The sequence below is a fragment of the Microcebus murinus genome, chromosome 18 (genome assembly GCF_040939455.1).
Source record: "Microcebus murinus isolate Inina chromosome 18, M.murinus_Inina_mat1.0, whole genome shotgun sequence".
Taxonomy (NCBI): Eukaryota; Metazoa; Chordata; class Mammalia; order Primates; family Cheirogaleidae; genus Microcebus; species Microcebus murinus.
Window position 1 is genome coordinate 22,443,324 of NC_134121.1, and position 16,595 is coordinate 22,459,918.

Consider the following 16,595-nt stretch of genomic DNA (forward strand, 5'->3'; position numbering starts at 1 on the left):
ATTATAGGCGTGAGCCACCGCGCCCAGCCACAGTCTTTGTTTTTTTCTTTCCCTCCCTCCCTCCCTCCCTCCCTCCTTTCCTCTTTTCCTTCCTTCCGTCCTTTCTTTCTTTCCTTCCTTTTTCTTTTTTAAGAGATGGAGTCTTTCTCCATCACCCCAGGTAGCGTGCAGTGGCATCATCTCACTGTAACCTCAAACTCCTGGACTCAAGGGATCCTCCTGCCTCAGCCTCCCAAGTACTGGGACTACAGGCGCATACCACCATGCCCAGTCTAATACTTGTTTATTCTTTGTAGAGATGAGGCCTTGCTATGTTACCCAGGCTGGTAACTCCTGGCCTTAAGTGATCCTCCTGCTTCGACCTCCCAAAGCATTGGGATTACAGGTGTGAGCCACTGCGCCTGGCCTCTTTATTTTTGAAAGCCAATTGGTGAACATTTACCACTGGCAGGGGTGCAGGATCATCAACCCCATTTTTTAGGGGAGAAAATTGAGGCCCAGAGAGAAGAAATGACATGCCTAGGGCCACACAGCTAAGACCACAGCTCCTGACTCTCAGGTCTCGAGAGCCCTGACCACACGCCCATACACCGACCCTCCAGGGGCATTACCCTGAAAATGCTGGCAGAGACCACTTGGTATCTGGGCATTCTGTTCACCCTCCACCCTGCAGGATCCTTGGGAGTGGGAAAGACAACTTGATCCTGGAGTCAGAGGGAAGAAAGAAACGGCCCTATGACCAGAGTGGGGAGGATGACGAGTGAGAAATTCCCCAGGAAGCCTGACAACAGGATCAACGATAATCATTATTGGCCCCTGCCCTGTGCCCCTCTACTCATCAACATCTCGTCACCTCTCAGAGACCCTCCCCCAGCTCCTCAGGACTCAATTGGAAAGGGTCATTTGGGAGCAGAGGCTATGTGACCTTGCATAAGTCACTTCCCCTTTCCGTACTTCTGTTCCTTATAAGTAAGATGAGCTGCTGGGACCATTTGCATCTAAGGATGCTGGGGCTGGTCCTGCGGAGGTGCGTGCACCTGTGGAGGTGTGCAGGGTCCAGGGAGCTGTCAGCTGGGCCCGCTCCCCTGTTCTGCCTTCACAAGGGGACTCCCTAAGGAAATCCTCGAGGGTTCAGGGCGAGTTATATTACACCCCAGACAGGAGGTGCTGCATTGTCATTCCCATTTTATAGATCCGGAAACTGAGGCTCAGAGAGGTTAAGCTGACTTGTCCAAGTTCACTCAGCTAGTAAATTATGCTCCCCGGGATTCAGACCCAGGCTTCAAAGCCAGGATGCTTAAATACTATGCTACACAGCCCCACCTCAGGAACACCTCAGCCACCCTGCTCACACCTGAAAGGTGGGGGAGGGGGGGCGTGGCTGGAGGTTCCCTTGGGAGGGTCTGTCCCTGCATCTCCCGTGGGCAACTGAGTCACGGGGGACAGGCAGGCCTGGGGTGCCGAGGGCCCTCGATGGGCTCTCTCCATACTCCAGGTGCCCTCCCACCCGCTGCTTCCTACCTGCTCTTTATAAGCAAGCTGGGGAGGGAACTTCAGTTCCGCCTTAATGGTTTCTGTTGCTGGCTGCGGCAGCATGTTTTACGATGGGTGGGGTCGTGCCCAGGGATCGCCTGTGGCCCCACCCAGGGCTCCACCCCACTGGCTGCTGGGAGGGGTCCCCTGGAGCAGCTCAGCAATTACCTAGTAGGGGGTGGCAGGGAAGGGCCTGGGGGCTGTGCCTGAGGCTCGGGCACCCCAGGATACTTGGAGGTCTCTAGCTCCTTTCTTCCCATCAATGCTGGGGGTTCTGAGGGCAACACTCTGGCCCCTCTGGCTCTTATGCCTGCCTTGGTTTCAGGAAATGGGTCGGCTGCTGCTGCCTTGGGATTTGACTCAAGTGCGGAAGCAGGTGGGGACAGATGGGCTGGGGATGGGATGGGGAGAACAAAGGATGAACAGCAACCATGTCCCCCAGGTGAGGCTTTCCTCCAAATGTGAGCCATGGACACCTGCAGCTGAGTCATTCCTGTCCCCCAAATCAGATCTTTTCTAAAGCCATTTCAGTCATTCCCCTGCCTCTGGAAGTCGGCTGGTCCTAGAGCCTTACGCAGTATGCCCAGCTGAAAAGGCACTTGAGCCACCTTCCCTGCCCTGGGCTGACCTGGAAGTTTGTCCAGGTATTTAACCTCAATTCTTCTTGTCCTCTTGTCCTGTCCTTCCTGTTATTCACCAAGGGACCCCCACCCCCCACCAAAAGGCTGTTTAAGGGCAATAGACTCATCGGGTCCTCCAGGAAGGGTCCCAGCTTTGCATAGATGCAACAGCTTCTTGTTCTCCTACTCTCCTTCACCCAGTGCACCTTCCTTTCTACCATCCTTGGCCACCTCTGGTCAGCTTCCCATCCCTCTGGTCCCTCTCCAGCCCCTGCCACCCACCCCTGGCCCCAAAGGAGCCAGATTCAAGCACTCACTGTAGGCTCTGGGCCATGGCCATCACCGCTTCGGGGAGTCATTCAGCCAACAGCTCCCCAGGAGCCTCCATGGAGGTATAAATACTCCCACGTACCTGGACCAGCCCCCTGCCCGAGGGCTGAGGCGGGGCTGCCTCCCCAGGCCAGGCAGGCAGGTCACATGCCCCATAAATGCCATAGGACCACAGGCCCTTCCCAGCAGCCCTGGGGAGGCCAGCTGGGGCCTGACCTCAATGGGTGGGTGGATGGATGGATGGATAGGTGGGTGGATGGATTGACGGATATACAGATGGACAGTTGGATGAATGGACAGATTGATGGATGGTCAGACTGACGGATGGACAATGGATGGATGGAAAGCTGGACAGATGAACAGATAGATGGATAAATGTTTGGTGGGACAGACAGATGGATGTCTTTGACCTAACTGTGGATGCTTATTTTATAGATGGAAAGAAAGGGATGTTTGGTTCCATGGAAATCAGAAATGCTACTTCTCAAAACTCCCATCCATCCCTGTCTGAGACACACCTACTGGGACCCCTTCTCTCCTCTGCTATGGCCACCCAGTCTGCGAGGTCATCTCTGCTGGATCTCCCTGCTCCTTAGCTGCCCTTTCCAGAGAGACCTCCCGCCTAGACACCCCCAGCCCCCAGGGATGTTTTGCTTTTACTCAGGGTGTCATTCATGGTCTGCCTTTTACTCCCTCCTGCCTCCCTGCTACTCTGGAGGCCAGGTTCTGAGGCTATGAGCCCACCATCATCTTTTGCTCCCAGAAGCAAAATCAGCTTGCCCTCCAAAGTTAGTGGTGGGGAGGGGAGTGTGGGGGTGTATGGGGGTGTGGATGGGGGCTGGAGTTACAAATTCCAAGAACAAGAAACACTTGGACAGGCAGTTTAGGGAAAAGGCCTTGCCACGACCACCGTCCCCGGGATTGAAGGCATGACTGAGACTGATGTGAGAACTGGCCTAGCAAAGGACTTGGAGGTGGACACGGTGACCTAGAACTATTGGGGACCTGACTGGAGAGCTGGGCACGTGGGGAGTGGGGACTTCTTGCCTGCTTCATACTCCCAGGGGGCAGTGTGCAGAAAGCAGTGATCTGATTTCCAGAGAAAGACATGATTTCCAGAGAAGACAGCTCCCTCACATCCTAGACAGCTCCCTCACATCCTCGTCTGCCCAAGCTGTGAGAGGGGCCAGAGTGGACGGTGAGGTGCGGGATGACCAAAGGACCAGGAGGCGTTTCCACAGATTGTGAGCCATCGCCTTCATCCTTCCTATAGTGAGCTTCCTCCGGCCCCACAGCTGACGAGGGTGGAGGAAACGGGCTAAGGGAGGGGAAGAAGCTGCTAGCTATTAGCCTGGGTCCCCGGGGGCCCAGGAGTCCCACCCCCATAATGAAGTCATGGGGCTGGGCCAGGCTGTCCCGCCCCCAGCCCAGTAGGCTGTGTTGGTAGCTGGCTGAGGAGTTGATTGGCTGTGGCAGTGATTGGCAGCTGAGGATTTGATCTGTGTGACCAACAGGGATGCCGGAGCCTTGTGCCACCCCATCCCCTAACCTGGCTGTCATCATCTCCCCAGGCCTTCGCTGAGCCCAGACATCCGGCTGCCCAACAAAGCGCCCCCCAACTGTTTTTCCTGAAGGAAAGGACAACGGGGGTCCTCTCCCAGCTTTGCTAGTAGTGTGGGCTCCTCACGGGATCAAAGCTCATCTCCTCCTTTATAAAATGGGGTCCTTGTCCATGCTGGTATCCCTCACCTGGTTGTCCTGGGGTCGATGAGACCCAGAATGGCAAAGCACTCAGAGGAAGTTAAACCAGCGCCATCTTGCCTGGTGCCCCTACCTCCTCCCCGGGGGCCCGGGCCTGTGAGATCTCAGGAGAGGGATGGGCTGAGAGCCATCTCTTCACCTCCACCTTTATCCCTTCCCGGGGGGTCCCCATGGGGTGGTGGAGAGGGCTCTCAACCAGCTGGTGGGCGCCCCCCTTTGCCTGCCCATTTTAGTGGGGACAATGAAATGGCCCAGGATCCCACCACCCTTGGGCCAGGGGCCTCTCATGCCCTGTACATATCATTATCAGAAGTGCTCATTATCACCAATCTATTATTAGGGATATTAATTCTGACACCACCACTAATAACACAGATGTAGTAGAAGACAAATACATACTGGTGCGCCTCCTCCCCCAGTGCCATCCAACACAGAGGGCAGGCAGGAGATCATGTCCTTGAACTTACCAAAACTTGCAGTAAGACTTGCCTGAAGGCCCCTCCCCACCCAAGCCCCTCTCTATCTGACAGATGGGGAAACTGAGGCCCTACCAGTAGAGGCGATTATTGCCTGCTAGGCAGTGTCTGTGTACTGCTCCCTCCTCCAGGTGCCTGGGCTGTGTGAAGGCTGCCCTGAGCACAGAACCATGTCCTTGGAGCAGGAGCAGGCTCTGGTGCTCTCCCATGACCCCATCCAGCTCCTTGGCTCCAGCCCCATCGTTCTCCCTGGACCGTGCCCAGGTCCTCCTGGCCTTGGCATTGCCATCCCAAAGGTTTTTCCCTCCAGAACCCTTCCCACCTCAGGCAGATTGGGCTCGCTCTCAGGAAGGCCCACGAAGGCAGAGTCACCTCTCTACAGCCACATGCACTCTGGGGCCCAATGTGGGCTCCAGAAACCCTCCCCGAGGGAGCAGGGACACTAGCCACTGCTGTGGCCACTCCAGCTCTGTGCAGGGGAGGGGCTGCTAAGTTGCAGAGTCTGATGGTTGGGTTTTCTGATCACAGTGGCATGTGCATGTTTGTGTGTGTGTGAGCATGTGTGTCCTTGTGCACATCCTATGCCTTCTTCGACTAATGGGCTGGTGCAGTCTGGGACATGGCTGTGGAATTTACAAGTGTAGGTGGGACCTTCAACTGTCTCCAGGCAATCCGGTTCCAAGGACACACCCCATTCTGTGAGTGAGTGTATGTGTGTGCATGTGTGTGTGTGAGTGTGTGTATATTTTGGAGCCCAGGCCAGCTGTGGTTTGTCGGAAGCAGTAGTTAGTTTCAGGCTGGGGGAGCCCTGAAGTCCCCTGGCAGGTGTGTGAAGGCAGGGCCTGAAGTTATCTGACTATGCGTCCTCCCATGAGCATGGGATGGAGGGTGAGGGTCAGACCTCCCAGTCAGCCCTCTGTTGTATCCTGGGGGGGGGTGTCTGGAGGGGTGCCCACCCCCTGGACCTTCCAGAGTAGCTGGGAGAGCACAGGTTCCCTTTTCTCTGTGACTCACAGCTGGCTCTCAAGTCAAGTTCCCTGAGAGATCACGATTCAGCTAATTCTCTCCCCAGCCCCATTAATCTGAGCTGACTAAGCAAGAGCCACTAAGGAATGACCCAGGGATGCTCATTCCTAAGTAACTCCCCAAATCCCTGCTCCAGCTTCCATCCCTCCCCTGCCTCTGCCCGGCCATGCCTTATCAGATCAGTTGGGTCGCAGCCCCTTCCCCTCGTGCTCCCCCCAAAGGCAGCCCTCGCCTCTGTTTGGGCCCCTCTGGGCGTGTCTCTCCATTGCCTCTTCATTCACCACACAGCCCCAGTGTACAGGTCTGTCTGGACATCAGACCTCGGCTTGCTGTGTCTGAACTCGGTACTGTGTGGTCAGCATCCAGCCGTTAAGGCCCAGATAGGATCAGAAAGCTGAGGGCTCAGGGTGATCCCATCCCATCTGTTTTGTCCCACGGCATGACTCTGGGCCTTTCCTCCCCACTCAGAGAGCCTGAAGGACATGCCGGGACCTGGTGGGGTGCTGGCGAGGGGTGTTGGACTCCAGGGGGATCTGTGACCAGGGGCAGATGCATCCTGGGGGCGGGGTGGGTGGGAGGCAGATGGGGTTAGGACTGAAGAGCCCAGGCAGGGAGGCAGGGTGAGGGGTGGGGTGGTGGGCATGGGGGTGGGGCTGGGGAGCAGGAGGGGCTGGGACAGGATTGAAGATGGGAACTGGAGAGAGTTAGGGATGAGGTTGGGTTGGGGTTGGAGAAGAGCACAGAGGTGGGGGAAGGGGCAGGGGATGGGGGTGGGTAAACCAGAAAGACCCAACTTATTCAGGGCCATTTGACTGATGCTTCTGGGATGCATCCTCCCAGAGGTCATCTTGTCCTTCCCCTGCTCCTGGGCGTGTTGCCAGCCCAACCCCACCCAGCCCGGATCAAGGGCTGCCTCTCCACTCAGGAAACCACCTCCTGTAGTCACACAGTCCAGGCAAACTCAACTCAAAATGCTGGAAAGTCTCCCTGAAGTCTATCAACCTCTCCTGCTGCAGGAGCCCATCTTGGCTGGCCAAACTCCCCCCTGCAGGCCTCTGCAGAGACCTCGGGCAGTGACTCGCAAGGAAAGAGGGAAGGGCATACCTGCGGGATCTCTGTCCCCTCTATCATTCGTTATGGGGGGATGAGAGGTGGCAGGTGTGGCCCCAACCTCACTAGAGTGTGGAGCTGGAGAGAATAACAGAGGGGCAGCAGGCGTGGGTGGGGGCTTTCTGTCTTTTCCTGCTCTGGAGCTCCCAGGACATTTCAGTGTGACTTGGGAACAGTCTCTGGCCGTGTTCCTGGGCCCTGTGCAGGACATGGGCATTCTGCTGGTCCAGGAAGACCAGGTGTCAACTTGGGCTGGGAGGAAGGAAGTTAGGCATTAGGAAGGACTTCCTGGCTAGGAAGGATGGGGAGCCCGAGGGAAGTGGTGCTCTGTTGCTTTCTTAGAGGGCAGGTGGGACTCTCCAGGGGGCCTAAGGGAAGGCTCTCCCTGAAGCAAAAGGTGGCACATGACAGAAGGCAAGTGCCATTGGTGGGCTTCTCCCCTTGCCTTTAACTTTCTCAAGCCTTCTCTCTTCTTGCGATGAGTGAAGAAGGCTGTTGCTTGGGGGCAATGTGGGGTCATTGTGGGCGAGACCAAGATGGGGAGCAGGGAGGGGTCTCAAGCCCCCCAATCTTTCTCTCACTTTCCCAGGACTTGTTGGTCCAGAGGATTCTGGGGCTCCCTGAGCCCCTGGGAAATAAAGTCCTCTGAGAGCTCCCTGGCATTCCCGGGAGAACAGGTTCCTGGCTCTGGGAGGTGAGCGAGGAGGCGCCGGGCCTGGGGGGGCAGCGTGCCTCGGCAGGCCCCAGGCCGGGAGCTGAGCTCGCAGAGGCCAAACGGGCGGGGCCGGGCGGGGAGCTGGGAGGGCGTGTGCCTCTCCCGGTGGCTCCTTGCCGCTGAGGATCCCCAACCTGGGGCAGCCCCCGCCCCCTCTGCCCCTCCCCAGGACCCAGCCTGGATCCATCCCTGCCTGGCTCACCTTGAGTCCCTAATGGAGCCACAAGAGAAAGGGGCCGGGACAGTAGGTGCTGCCCCTTCCTACATCAGCGGGGATGCTCTTCCCCTCCCTGCGGCGTGGGTCAGGGAATGAGGAAGATGGTAAGAGGGTCTGAGCCAGGCCTGAGGGGGACAGGACTAGAAGGCAACACCACCCTATGATCAGCCCCAAGAACTGGGGTTCGTCAGTGGGGGAAAGAGAAGGCTATGGGGGCAGGTAGAGCTGGACCCTGCAGCAGTAGAGATTTCAGAGAGACTCCAGGAAGGACTTCATGACTGTAGGGGAGCTGACCAAATTTTCTCCTTCAGGCATTAGGAAAGCTAGAAGGGGGCAGCCCTGTCTTGCATGGGCAATGACTGGCACAGAGGCAGGGGAATGGATGAGATGACTTCTCAAGAGGAGGAGCCTCTCCACCTGGGTCCTTTCCCGTTGTGCCTTGCCACAAAGCACATCCAAACATATCCCCCCACCCCCCAGACCTGTATGTGCAGAGGGGAGGCAAGCACACCCACTTGTTAGAGTCTATTCTTAATCCAGCATGCTCCTGTGGGCATTTAGGGAGGGCCTGGGGGACTCCACGGGGAATGCCAGACCTTACCCGATCAGGTGCGGGGTGGGGAAGGGCTGTGGGAGCTGGCGGGGGCTTCCTGCTGCTCCAGCCATTTCCTAAGGGCCTTCACTGCCCACATCCCCAACTCTAGGTTCCAAAGGCCCAAGGGCTCCCTGCCTGTCCCAGGCCTGCTCACCAGGACTCTTTGCCTACGGGGTCTTAAGGGAGAGACATATTCCTGGACCTGGGGGTAGGGGGACTCTGCCTCGAGCTCAGCATCAGCTCCAGGCCACAGCACCTGTCTGCCACCTGTCTGCCTCTCCACCAGGGGCATCATCTCCTTTCTGCAGCCCAGGCCTCCTCACGGGCCCAGGCATCTAGCCCCCAGCCCGGGCTGCCCAGGGATGTTGAGTGATTCCTTGATCTGTGGACAGCCTTGGTGACACCCAGCGCCTAGAGCCTTCTCCACCTGGAAAAGCCACTCGGTTGGGATCTTTCACCTCTAGCTTTCTAGTTCTAGCACTTCTGAGTCCCCATGTTCTGCCAGCACGGGGTGGGTACGCACACCTCCTCCAAATACAAAGATACTCGCACAAAATCCAGCAACACGCACCAGAAGGAGACCCATGCTACAGCAAGAGGGATTGAAGTCGGACTACCTGGAACAGGAACGGGAGGGAGGGGCATGGAAGAGGGGGTCCCCCTTGGCCTCCAGGCACTCACCCGAATTCTGAGTCTCCCTCAAGCTGCGGTGAGGAGCCAGGGAGCACCCAGGTGTTCCCAGTCACTACCGCGGCCCGTTAAAAAGGCAACCCCCCTCCCCGTACCCTGGCCCGGGCCTGCTGGCCTCCACGGCTGACTTGGGCCGGGGCTCCTCTTACCTGCTCAGTGAAGCAGGTCGGCGTGGGGGCCCGGGTCTCGGGGGCCAGGAGCTCCGTACGTCTGTCAGTCCGTCACCTCGGCCGTCCTGGTTCTGTGCTGACATCAGGTGAGGGGAGGCAGCTGCAGGGTGAGCCAATAATTATGATATCAGCTTCCCCTTGCCCCGAGGGGCTGCTGCCAAAACGGGGAGAAGAGAAAGGTGACTAAGAAGCTAGTTTGCTCCTTGGCTCTTGTTTGACAGGTACCGGCTCCTGTGCCCGCCCCAGCCGCGCCCCGGCCCCCCCAACCCCTCCCTCCTCCTGAGCTAGCCCAGGCCCCCTGTCCCTGCCAGCAGGCACAGCCTGTGGCTTGCTGAGGAGGGGGTTGTCCCGTGGCCCCCACCTGCACCCCCAAGCAGGGATGTCAGCCCCCCGCAGGTGGGGCACAGGCCTGTCAGGGCATGCACATGTGTGTCAGGAGAGCCTGGCTCCCACATGTATGTTCATGGAGCCGAAGAAGGGGTTCTGGGGAATAGCACTGGGTGGAGGCCCAGGGTTTTTGGAGGCACGGTATGGACGGCAGTGGTTATGAGGCAAGCGCTAGCACAGATTTGCTGGGAACTGTCTCTCCACAGTCCCTCTAATACCTTCAGGGTGTCTCCTTGTGTGTGTGGGTGTGTGCACCCACTTGTCCCTGTGTCTGTGACTCCATCCCTGTATCTGTGGGCATGTGAGCCTCTCCACGTGTCTCTCCCTGGGTCTGAACGTTTGCCTCCTGGGTCGGTGTGTGTCTACACCTCTGTCTTCCCTATGTCTGTGGGTGTCTGTGTCCCTCTGTCCAGGCCTGTGTCTATGTGTCATCCGTGTGTCTGTGCACATGTCTCAGCCCTGGCTCAGCAATCCTGTCCTGTGTGCGCAGAGCGGGCCTCCCTGGCTCTGTGTCATGATCCCATGGCCCTGTTATGGTCTGGAGGGTAGAAACAGAAGACTGGCTGGTTGTGGCCTTGCTTCCTGGCCCCTCAGAGTCCATATTGTGGGTAGAGCACCTGGTAAGCCAACAGTTGGCCCCTACTGGTCGCACCTAGACTTAGGCCTGGGGCCTGTTCCTGCCCTGACAGCCCTTCCTGCAGCTGCCCCAGCCCCTTCCCCACCTCCTTCTCCCTGCTGCCTTGTCATCCTCTTTGCCCTGCCCCCTTGTTCCCTGTCCCTGGACGCTCTTTCCCTCCTCCCTGCCTCCCACCGTTGCCCTGGTTTTTAAGCCTACTTGTGCCTCTTCCTGGAGCTAAAGGCTCCAGGGACCCGGTGGTAGCTCTGCTGCCCAGCAAGGCAGCAAGGGGGTTGGCTTCTGGCCTGAGCGTGTGGACAGTCATCTTCTCCCCAACTAACTCTATCTCGGTCCAAGGAGAGAGGTAATGTCAACCTTGGCTGGGGGTGGAGGTGGTCATCTGGCACAAAAGCGGGCTAGACCAAAACATTTGGAGAGTTCTTGGTCTGGGCAGAAAATGTTCTGTGCTACGTATCTATTTCGGAGAAGAAGGTACTGAGGACACAACAGTAGACCCATTAGTGAGTGATGGTTAGTTGTGTGACCTTTGCCACTCTGAGTCTCGGTTTCCTCATCTGTTGACAAGGGAATAAGATTATTCACCCAGAGTGTTGCTATGATTTAAAAAGTTCACATGGTTGAAGTTCCTAGCATAATCCCCTGTACATAGCAGATGCTCAATACACGTGTGCCTCCTTTCTCTTCACCAAGCCCAGTGGTGCTGGGTGGGAAATGACGATGAGCTGGCATGCCCACTCGGGTAGAAGAGTCGTCTTCTGGGGTTAGAACAGCGCCACTGACTCTATCCACCTTTCTCTGGGACTCACACTAGAAATCAGAGCTCTGTTCCCTTACACCTAATAATCAGTGAGATTTCACAGTGAAAGGGCAGCTATCAGGACCTGGTGTGTTTGCTAATTGCTCCCATCTGATGTATGCAGGGCTAATTGTGATTTCTAGATGCACAGATATTTCTGGGTGGATACCCTCGGCACAGAGAACCACGAAAGTTGTAAGTTGAAGTCTTCCATCATGGCCGGCAGTTAACGTTATTCTGAAGGCCCTAACCAGTACAGTAAGATAAGAAACAGAACTAAAGACATAAATATGAGAAGGAAGGAGGAAAAGTCATAAAGAATTACAAATGGGCCGGGCGCGGTGGCTCATGCCTGTAATCCTAGTATTCTGGGAGGCCGAGGTGAGAGGATCACTCAAATCGGGAGTTTGAAACCAGCCTGAGCAAGAGTGAGACCCTGTCTCTACTATAAATAGAAAGAAATTAATTGGCCAACTAAAAATATATAGAAAAAAAAATTAGCTGGGCATGGTGGCGCATGCCTGTAATCCCAGCTACTCAGGAGGCTGAGGCAAGAGGATTGCTTGAACCCAGAGTTTGAGGTTGCTGTGAGCTAGGCTGATGCCATGGCAGTCTAGCCCAGGCAACAGAGTGAAGTGAGACTCTGTCTCAAAAAAATAAAAAATAAAAAAATAAATTAGTGGAAGATAATAGGAGTCCACAATGAACTTGGATATTTGTGAGAGTTAAGTATATAATAATAAGGTATCTTTTAAAAATTTTTATTTATTTGTTTATTTAATTTTTAGGCACCCATTTTTTTTTTGATAATAAGGTATCTTAAAGTAGCAAGGAAAGTATAAAACATTCAATAAATAGAGTTGAGAAGTTGGGATAATGGACTTGCCATTTGAAAGAAATGAAGTTAAGTCTTACTTCATACTATACATTAAATGTATAGTATGAAAAATATATAGTATGGAAAAATGAAAATCATGCAAATAAATAGAAAAAATATAGAAAACACTTTTATAATTAGGGAGTGGAGAAGGCATTTTTTAAACACGACTTCAAATCCAGTGGTGATAAAGAATATATTGACAGATTTGAGTAAATAAAATAAAATTTTCTTTAGAGCAAAATAGAACATGAACAAAATTAAAAGACAAAAAATAGCCTGGAAGAAAGTGTCACAACATATACAGCAGAAAAAAAGGTTAATATCCACAATATATAAAGAGCTCCTCTAAATAAATAAAATGATGATGTCACAGAAAAATGGGCAAAGGACATGAATAAGCAGTTCACAGGTAAAATACAAATGACCAAAAAAAAAAAAAAAAGTGAAAAGATTTTTCAACTTCATTAATAATCAAGAAAATGCAAATTAATTCAGGTGCCAAGAGTCCCATAGAGGCCCCGATGGGATGCCCAGGAGAAACTGTAGTTGGCTCCTTCCCACAGTGAGACTGCTTCTGATGGGTGAGATGAACTTCTTTCTCTTCCAAGACAAGATCCACCTCTGCCCCAGGAATGGGCGCGGGCTCTGGCTCTGGCTTCCTCTTTCCTTTGGGAAGCACGACTTCCTCATTGCAGGCAGTCTGGGAGTTGAAGCAGGAGCCCTGGAATTTCCATAGACCTTGGACTGAAAGGGGATCTGTGAGGTCTTTCTCCTCTTTCTGTGTCTCCAGAAAGGACTATCCCCTCCTTCTGTCATCATACCAGCCTTTCAGAATTCTGTCCCGGATGCAGAAAGTCTGTCTTGGTGTCTAGCCTCAACTCCAGCTGCTGCAGTGCTGGCTCTGCTCCCGCGGAAAGGATTTCTGTCTGGAGGTTCCATCCAGCACCCTCATTTCAGGTTTGTAGATGGAGCTGGGCTGGGCTCTGGCCTGGACAAGCTGTAGCTGAGTCCTTAAACAGGCTGGGGCCAGAGGAAGCTCTGTACCTCTGGAGACTGGAGGTCAGAACCAGTTCACTGTGTGCTGCTGAGCTCTGCCTGGGGCTGGGCTACTTTGAGACAGAAGCAGCCCCGGTTGGAAATGGAACTCCCTGGCGCCAAGATCTGCCATGCTCCAGGCTGGGGACCCCAGGGAGAACGAAGAGCAGGTTCCCACCCTCAGGAGCCCCAGTGTGATGGAGGAGGGACACCCTTCCCTGCACCTCGTATCAGGATTAGCCATCTTCTGTCTGATTCTGCTCATGTAGGCTGGACTTGTCTTCCCAAAATGAGTTCCCAAGACTGAGCCTGCTGCTTCCCAGGCTTGCCAAGCCTCACTCCATTGGCATGCAGGGCACTTAGGAACAACTGCAGGGGAGCAGGGCCCAAGCACAGCTGCCATAAGGCCCTGAGGCCTGAGGATTCCACGTCAAAGGAAGGTTGGAGGCTGGGTGCGGTGGCTCATGCCTGTAATCCTAGCACTTTGGGAGGCTGAGGCAGGAGGATTGCTTGAGGCTAGAGTTCGAGGCCAGCCTGAGCAAGAGTGAGACCCCCGTCTCTATGAAAGAAAGAAACAAGGAAAGAAAGAAAGAAAGAAAGAAAGAAAGAAAGAAAGAAAGAAGAAAGAAAGAAAGAAGAAAGAAAGAAAGAAGAAAGAAAGAAAGAAAGAAAGAAAGAAAGAAAGAAAGAAAGAAAGAAAGAAAGAAAGAAAGAAAGAAAGAAAGAAAGAAAGAAAGAAAAATTAGCCAGGCATGGTGGCACGTGCCTGTAAGTCGCAGCTACTTGGGAGTCTGAGGAAGGAAGATGGCTAGAACCCAGGAGTTTGAGGTTGCAGTGAGCTATGACGACGCCACTGCACTCTAGCCTGGGCGACAGAGGGAGAGCCTGTCTCAAAAATATAAATAAATAAATAAAAATAAGGCCGCGTGCGCGGTGGCTCACGCCTGTAATCCTAGCACTCGGGGAGGCTGAGGTGGGAGGATTGCTTGAGCTTAGGAGTTCGAGACCAGCCTGAGCAAGAGTGAGACCCCGTCTCTACTATAAATAGAAAGAAAAGTAGCCAAACAACTAAAAATAGAAAAAATTAGCTGGGCACAGTGGCGTGTGCCTGTAGCCCCAGCTACTCGAGAGGCCAAGGCAGGAGGATTGCTTGAGCCCAGGAGTTTGAGGTTGCTGTGAGCTAGGTTGAAGCCATGGCACTCTAGCCTGGGCAACAGAGTGAGACTCAAAAAAAAAAAAAAAAAAAAGGTTGGAGAGATGTAGGGTTAATCAGGGTGGGCTTCCTGAGGGAGAGCAGGCAGCTTCTTGGCTGTGGAAGGTGGAGAAGCACCTGGCCAGAGCTGCGGAGGGTGTGTGTCAGGCAGCTGGGCTGGGAGGTCTGAGCCTGTTCTGGTTGGCTGACCCCATGGGAAATCCAGGGAGTTTCCAAGCTGAGAGCTTGGAGGGGGAGGGTCTGGTTGGGAGGAACAGGGTCAGAGTCCTGCTGGATGGGGAGGGCTTCTCTCCTCTAGTCTTAATCCCTCCTGCTACAGGAGGCTGGGCTGGGGAGGTGGGGAGAAGGAATGCGCGTGTGTTTTCACTGGTGCCAGTGTCTAAGTACACGTGTACTTCTTATTTTATTTTATTTTATTTTATTTTATTTTATTTTATTTTATTTTATTTTATTTTATTTTTTTAAGACAGAGTCTCACTTTGTTGCCCAGGCTAGAGTGAGTGCTGTGCCGTCAGCCTAGCTCACAGCAACCTCAGTCTCCTGGGCTCAAGCAATCCTCCTGCCTCAGCTTCCCGAGTAGCTGGGATTACAAGCATGCGCCACCATGCCCGGCTAATTTTTTATATATATATTTTTAGTTGGTCAATTAATTTCTTTCTATTTTTAGTAGAGACGGGGTCTCGCTCTTGCTCAGGCTGGTTTCGAACTCCTGCCCTTGAGCGATCCACCCGCCTCGGCCTCCCAGAGTGCTAGGATTACAGGTGTGAGCCACCGCGCCCGGCCCACACACGTGTACTTCTATGTGAGTGCACAAGTATCTGCATTTCTTTTCTCACCTGCCACTGTGTGTGTGCGTTAAGTCTGTGGGGCTATAATGTGCTGTTGGTGGTGTGTCCATGCTAGAATCTGTGTCCAAGCATGTGTGAACATGTGTGTGTGTGTGTGTGAGAACACACAGGTCTGACACTGGCTGCAGTGGCATCTGAGCGACCGCGGGTGTACAAGTGTCTGTGACTGTGTATGTGTCTGTGTGTGTTTCTGTGATGACTCTGGTGTCTAAAGGGCTGCAAGGGCCTGTGACTTTGTGTGCACACGCGTTTGTGTGTGAGTGTGTGTAATCATATGTATCCACGTCTGTGCATGTGTCTGCAGGTTCTGTGTGTGCCCAAGAACCCATGGCTCCGTGTACCACGTCTGTGGGGCTCACCATCCTTAAGAGCAACTCTTCCGAGTCCCTGTCACCATCCTTCTAATCAGTGTGCTCAGTTCCCTTCCCTCCTTCTCTGCAAACCCCCAGTTGGAGGTTCACACTTTTGAGGTGCTCAGCCACCCTAGTAAAACCTCATGGCTCTGCTGACCATGACGAATGGGGCCCAGATCGGGGTGGCAGGTACAGAGGGCAGCCTCCCTAGGCTGGCACCCCGCCAGAACCCTGACCCTGCACTCCCTGGCTGGACTACTCTCGCTCCTTCCAGAAGCATCTTCCCCTCTGAGACTTTGGGGACACGGAGAAGTCATGGTCTGAGCCCCTAAGGGACCTACTCTGGGGCCAAGGATCGTAACCCCTAGAGCTGCTCTTGACTTGGAGCCCTTGCTCCTGTTTCCCTGGGCTCTCTGGTTGCAGATGGAGGGCAGGTGCTGGAGGGCAGGAGGAAGGAGTAGAGAAACAGGGAAACTCCCAGGGCCTTAGGGGACAGGGACAGGGGAAAAAGCATGGGCTGGCTCAGAAATCAGGGCCTATCTGCTGAATTTAAGGTGACATTGGCCCAGAAAGACCAAGACATCTCTCAAGGCCACGTAGCCCTGCACACACAGCAGTCTGGAAAGGGGCTCTGAGGGCAGCATGCCCAGCCTCCCTCCAGGAGCCAGAAGCTGCTCTGTGCTTCTGATACTTGCATTTCTTCACACACCATTCCTGGTGCCCGGCCTGGTATAGGAACTGGGGACACAGCTCCAACAGGCAAACTGTCCTCAAGGTGTTTCCAGCCTCATTGATCTTCTCCAGCAATGGGGAACTCACTGCTGCAGAAGTTCTGGAGTCTCAACAGTGCACAGGTCGGCTGGTAGGAGACACCCAAAGCCCCTTGCTACTTTCCCGGAGGCCACTGATGAAGGGGTATGGGGCCTGAGCAGACCCCAGTCCCAGCAGCGCCCCATCCACCTGCTGCAGCCCAGAGTGTGTGCAGGAGGAGCCGAGCCGCCGGGTTGCCTGTACCAACCCGGCCGACAGGCCCTTCCTTCAAGGCTGGCCCGTCCGTGCCGCTTTATTGCCCAGCTAATGATGGTGATTAGGCCACAGGTGCCGCCTGCCACCTGTCCATCCTCCTGCCTGCTGAGGAGGGTGGTGTCTGAGCATCTGGGGGAGGCTTGGCTCTGCCAGGGCACCCACCACGGCCGACCCTTC

General features: G+C 54.6%; 1 protein-coding gene across 1 annotated transcript in view; it reads right to left on the reverse strand.

Annotated features, from left to right (window-relative positions):
* FOXN1 (forkhead box N1) overlaps positions 1–9,318 on the reverse strand; it is a 29,148-nt gene extending 19,830 nt beyond the window's left edge. The window contains exon 1 of the mRNA XM_012740700.2: positions 9,223–9,318. The gene's annotated coding sequence lies outside the window, so the exon portion shown is untranslated. The remainder of the gene's footprint in view (positions 1–9,222) is intronic.
* Positions 9,319–16,595: the final 7,277 nt, after the last annotated feature.